Genomic DNA, 6,639 nt, shown 5'->3' on the forward strand with positions numbered 1-6,639 from the left:
TAGTACTCGTACTATAGTGTTCCCGTTGAATATTTCGAAAGTTGAAGTCCCCCATGACAACTAACCTGTCTCTGTCACTCCTATCGAGAATCATCTTTGCTATCCTTTCCCCTACATCTCTGGAACTATTCGGAGGCCTATAGAAAACTCCCAACAGGGTGACCTCTCCTTTCCTGTTTCTAACTTCAGCCCATACAACCTCAGTTGATGAGTCCCCAAACATCCTTTCTGCAACTGTAATACTGTCCTTGACCAACAATGCCACACTTCCCCTTTTTTTACCATATTCTCTGTTCTTCCTGAAACATCTAAATCCCGGAACCTGCAACAACCATTCCTTTCCCTGCTCTTAACCATTTCTCCGTAATGGCCACAACACTGAAGTCCCAGGTACCAATTCATGCTGCAAGTTCACCCACCTTATTCCAGGTGCTCCCGGCGTTGAAGTGGACAAAGACAAGCTGACTCCGCGACGCAGAATTCAACAAAGTATTTGCATATTTCAGCGAAGTATTAAATTTTGCAAGACATTATCTGACAGATTTCACAGTAAATGTTAATTTTGTTAATTTTCCATTACATTTTCCAATTTTTTGTCATTTTAAAACAAGGACAACAACCAAAAAAAAACAGATAGCTATACATCAAAAATATTTTATGAACACCAGGCATTTCCTCAAACACCACCGAACTCGAACAAAGCTTTGTGGTGGTTTTTCCACTTCCCTGGTTTGTCCGATACACAGCCCATCTTCACAAGTCACATTCGTCAACGTCGCTGTAGGGTGCGGACAAGCAATCGGATCTTCCTTCTTTGGGGCCACGGATAGTTTAACATTTCGTATCCTACTGCATTCACAAGCAAGTGTGTAGGCAGGTACACAACTAGGGTCTTATTCAAAGCAGTATGAGTAAGACCAGTCCTACAACTAGTTGAACGATATGGGTCAATTACCCCCATCCTCCATAAGGGACGTGAGCCATCGGGAGCAGGATTCATCTGTTCGTGGAGGCGGTTATATAGCTGCCTTCATACCATTTATTAAACCAGTAATATTTTGGGACTCATCAGGAACATTACTCCAGCATGAGGTACGAAACGTTTTGCAGACGCCCCCTCTCTCGGCCGTCAGGATGTCTAGTACTAATCGATTTTGTGTCACTGCTTCCTAACCGCCATTAACTCAGTGTTAATGAGTGCTAGGCCTTCCTCCGTCTCATTTGCGAATACACCATATGCGAGGATGTTCTGCGAGTGTGTACCCATTCCAATGCAGAGGGATGCCCCTTCGAGTTCGGCGATTGCTGCCTTTTAGGGCCAACACTGTTGTGTTGGTGGACAGTATCGCGGTGTAGCAGCACCCCGTTCTCCCCGGGGGTGTGGTGGTACCCTTTTTCGCCACCTGCCCATATTAAACCTGACATCCTGATTAGATCAGATTACTTACAGTGTGGAAACAGGCTTTTCGGCCTAACAAGTCCACACACCAGCCGAAGTGCAACCCACCCATACATTTACCTAACACCTAAAACTATGGGCAATTTAGCATGGTCCATTCACCCGACCTGCACATTTGGTGACTGTGGGAGGAAACTCACGCAGTCACAGGGAGAATGTGCAAACTGCACACTGTCAGTCGCCTAAGGCGGGAATGAAACCGGGGTCTCTGGCGCTGTGAGGCAGCAATGCTAACCACTGTGCCACCGTGCCGCTCATGGTCTGACCATTGATAAAGGAACAAGCAATGTTTATGGTCGTATCATTTGCGTATGTTGCTGTACAAGAGTCATTGTTCAAGTACTGCATCAAGGTACACTGGGAGATACCCAAAAGGAGTCTCCCAGATTGATGTAATCCACTATCTGGAATGCTGTGGTCGGTAGAGTGTCAGGCTTGGGGATGTAGTTAGCCTGGAGTTCGGGTGGTGACACGAGATTTGCCCAAATTGCCCCCCACTATCAGGGTCAGGCTAGTCGCCTCACGTGGAAGCAGACAGCTGGCATTTCTCGCCAGGCTCTCAGTAATTTGCTGGGCAGACTACCTTTGGGCTGTGTGCAAACATATCCAACAAGTGTAGCCAACGTCTAATCTCTCGTTTTGTCTTATGACCAAAGCACATGCTCTGTTCCCTTCACATCGAGCAATGGCCCTTCGCAGCTCCCAACCTACTGGCGTCACATTTACGCCATTTATCTCCAGCAGGCAAATTCCCCATCTGCATTAAATTCGCTCTCTCGCCACGGCCGTCTCCCTTCGGGTTCGGGTGTGTCATTAATGACCGTTTCCCGGCTTGGGGTTAGGTCCTTGATCTGGTTTGATTGGTTGCCATGCCCCACTGCTCTTATCGTCTGTCGTACATTTTGCACTGCATCTCGGAGGGCGGGGGTGGGGCGACTGCACCACTATATTCACCTGTCTACAGATGTCGTAGAAGGATCTATCTATTCCACACCACGGGACTCCCTCATTGCTCTTCTGAGTCTTACTTTGATCATAGAATATCTATTTCCCATGTCAGGTGCCCCTTTTGCCGTGGTGGTTACTGCTGAGTGCCAGTCACCGGCGTGGCATGGAACCCTGCATAAATCTTAATTATTGAATTTATAGTCGTCGTTGTTACTGAACGGCTATGGGTCGCATGTAAAGATGCACTTCGTCCTAGCAGTTAAGATTACCGTCAGCTTCTGCATCCCAGATGCCCCTGCCCTGATGAATATTCCTACCAGGGCGCTTGCCAACAGTGTGAACTGGGGAAACCCCACATTTGCTTAAGTCTTCTAATAAATACTTGCTCTAAATTGGTTTTGGTGTTGTGCGATGTCTCGTCAGTCCCAGCTGCAAGTTTATAATGGCTGGCGTGTATCCACGTGGCTGTTCCGGCGATCTTAACAGCTATCTGTGCTGTAAGGCGTACTTGAAACGGTCCCAGCCACCTCTTTGCCTTCCTGTTTTCCCTCCTGAAGTCTTTCGCCACTATTCATGCTCCAGGTTATAGATCATGCATCTTCCCTTCTGCTGACTGGGGTAGTGCTGTCTTCACTTGATTCTGTATTTGGGACAGAAGTGCAGAGAGTTTCATGCAGTAACACAACATCTCATCCTCACAGTGGCCTCTTATTTGGCTTCCCTTACGTCTAGGGACAATTACTGTGTTTGGGGCCTACCAAACAAAATTTCAAACGGGCTAAGATTAGCTCTCCATCTCCTCCTAGATCTCATACACATTAGCACAATTGGAAGTGCCTTTGTCCATGCCATCCCTAGTTCCTCACAGCATTTTGTCAATTTATTTTTTAAGGTAGAATTTTCTCTTTCCGCTGCCCTACCGCTCGTTTGGTGGTAGGCACAGTGTTATCTCATGTTTATTCCCAAATACTCACTAATCTGCTGTCGGGCATTATGGACAAATGGTGTCCCACTGTAACTACTAAGCCGAGAGTGTAGGTTTGCTCGCTGAGTTGTATGTTTGATATCCAGACGTTTCATTACCTGGCATATGGAGGTTAGTGGGCTAGTGTAGGTTAGGTGGGCTTGGATCGGCGCAACATCGATGGCCAAAGGGCCTGTACTGCGCTGTATTTTTCCATGTTCTATGTTCTAGGTAACATCATCAGTGATGAACTCCAAGTGAAGAGATGCTGTTGTCTCCTGCTTTCTAGTTATATGTTTGTCCAGGATGGGGTTCCTGGGGTTTGTGGTGATGCCCTTTCCTGGTCGTTTTCTGAGGGGTTGATAGATGCTATCTAGATATAAATGTCTTATTTTATGGCGTTGTGGTTGGAGTGCTAGGCCTCAAGGAATTCTCTGGCATGTCATTCCTAACCTGTCACAGGATAGATGTGTTGTCCCAGTCAAAATGGTGTTTAAATTTCATCCATGTGAAGGGCTACGAGGGAGAGAGGGTGGTATCGTTTTTTGTGGCTAGCTGGTGTTCTGTATCCTGGTGGCTAACTTACTTCCTGTTTATCCTACGTAGTGTTTGTGTCAGTCCTTGCATGCAATTTTGTATAAGACGTTGGTTTTGTCCATGGGTTGTACTGGGTCTTTTAAATTTGTTAGTTTTGTTTGAGACTGTTGGTGGGATTCCGAGGGGTCTTAGTAGTCTGGCTGCCACTTCTGAGACTTCATTGATGTATGGAAAGGTCGATAGGGTTTCTGGCTGTGTTAGGTCTACTTGTCGTGGTTTGTTCCTGAGGAATCTGTGGACTGTATTTTTTAAGTATCCATTCTTCTTGAATGCGCTTTATAGGTGGTTCTCCTCTGTTTTTCGAAGTTTGTCTGTGCTGAAATGTGTGGTGGTTCGTTGGAATAGTGTTCTGATACAGTTTCCTTTTTGCATGTTGGGATGGCTGCTGGTGTAGTTAAGTATTTGGTCAGTGTTTGTCAGTTTGCTGTATATGCAGACACACCAGAGAATTCCGAGAGGCCTCGCACTCCAATCACAACGCCATAAACAATCACATAGATCGATTTACCATCTGTCAACCCCTCAGAAAATGAATCGGAAATGACATCACCACAAACCCCAGGAACCGCATCCATGACAAACATATAAATAGAAAGCAGGAGTCAATATCTTCGCTTCTCTTGGAGGTCGCCACTGATGAAGTTACCAAGCCAGGTAATGAAACGTGTGGATAACAAACGTACAGCTCAGCGAGCAAACTTACACCCTAAACCTCAACCGGAACTATAAACGTTCACAAACCTTGGGACTACTAAGCCTCTCAGGGATGCTCCATCTCGGAATTATCTCAGTTAGGAAAGCTTTGGTTATGGCACTGTCATTCTGTTTTGCCGTGGGGAACGCTTGCACCCATTTGGAAAACATATCAACTATTACCAGACAATACCTTTTTCCTTCACAGGGTGTTAGTTCGGTAAAATGCAGTTGTAAATGTTCAAATTGCTTTTGGGGTTTCGGAAGTGCTACATGACTCATCTGTATTCCCCTCCCCACATTATTGTGGCACAGATAACACATCGTTCACAATATTTCTGGAAGTAATGAGTAAATCCCTCAGTGTACCACTGTGCTGAAATGCTGTCATATCTCCCCTCTGTGGACACATGTTCCTTACCGTGTGTCAGTTTGGCATAGAATGGAAATAATGGTCGTGGTAGAAAAGGTTTAACATTGGGGCCACACCGTACCCCTTACTTCAAACTGCACTCTGCTTTTTCCCACTCAAATGTGTCTTCAAGCCTGGACTTCGACTGTGTCTCCCATACGTCTGCTGTTGGGGTAAGGACTTTTGTCATTCCCATGTAAAACTGATCATTTACCGGCTTCTGGGCTGCTGTCCTTGCCTCTGACTCTGCCCTTGCATTTCCTTGAGAAACGGAATCGTTATTTTTCGTGTGGGCATCATATTTACACAAAGCGATTGATTTAGGCAATAGGACCGCTTCCAAGAGGTCAGAAATCTGATCATGGTGTGTGATGGGCTTTCCGGTGAATGTCAAGAACTCCCTGTATTTCCACAGGGTTCCAACATCATGTGCAACTCAGAATGCGTATCTGCTATCGGTTAAATATTTGCTGTGTTTCCCTTAGCCAATTTACATGCCTCAGTCAAGGCTATCAGCTCCGCTGCTTGCGCTGACAGTTGAGAAGTGAGTGATCCCGCTTTGAATACCTCACGGGTAGTAACTACCGCATGCCCAATAAAATTCTGGCCTATCTCCTTGCTCCTGAATGTTGACCCATCCACAAAAAAAAACGCCAGATTTAGATTCTGAAGTGGTGAATTCTGCAAGTCTTGTCTAGGCAGCACATTTCATTAATTACAGCGATACAATCATGTGGGTCTCCGTCTCCTTCTCTAGTGAGAGGATTAGCAGCATTAAGGTCGTTACATCGTTTTATTGCAATATTAGGCTTCTCCAATAACATAGTATTGTATCTGAGTCAACGTGCTGCCGACGTATGTGCTGTCTTTTGCTCGGAAAGCAGTAAGGATACTGCATGTGCGATCAGTTTGGTTAAGTCTCCATAGCCGATTATATCCCTGGACACTGCAACAGCCTTTTCAGCTGCAACCACAGCTCGCAGACATTTACGCAATCCTGCCGCTACGAGGTCTAGCTTAGCCGAAAAATAAGCTGCCAGCCTGAATTTTCCCCCATGATCCTGCAACAACACAGATGTCATGCAGCCATGTTTCTCATCTACCGTTTGGCAGAAGGCTTGTTTGTATTCGGAATCCCCAGTGTAGGTGTACTTTGAAACGTCTTTTCAATTCAACTCGGCCGCTGGGATCCATTGCAACGGACCTTCGTTCTGCTACCCTTTTCCATGGGCCATTTCACTTCAGGGCGCCTCAAGATTTGTGTAATTTGGGATAAACGTTCTTCAGTAGGAGCGTATGCCCCAAAAGGATAGCAATTGTTTCTTCATGTGAGGCCTTGGAATTTGCTGAATTACTTGCACTAAAGAATGTATTTGCTAAATCCACGGCAGGGAACCATTTACTGTCCGGTCTAAATTGAACTAATACAGTATAGGGTTCGGGAACGTTTGATGCCCGCGGGACAACACTGTTATGACTGCCTGTAGGTCTTGAACAAACCTGCTTTCCTCCGGTTCACTTGGAATTTTTGCCTTTTTGATCAGAAAAGCGTGAGTTCTCACCGGT

Source organism: Chiloscyllium plagiosum, unplaced genomic scaffold, assembly GCF_037043375.1.
Source record: "Chiloscyllium plagiosum isolate Xiang-an unplaced genomic scaffold, Cpla_swu_hap1 HiC_scaffold_38, whole genome shotgun sequence".
Taxonomy (NCBI): Eukaryota; Metazoa; Chordata; class Chondrichthyes; order Orectolobiformes; family Hemiscylliidae; genus Chiloscyllium; species Chiloscyllium plagiosum.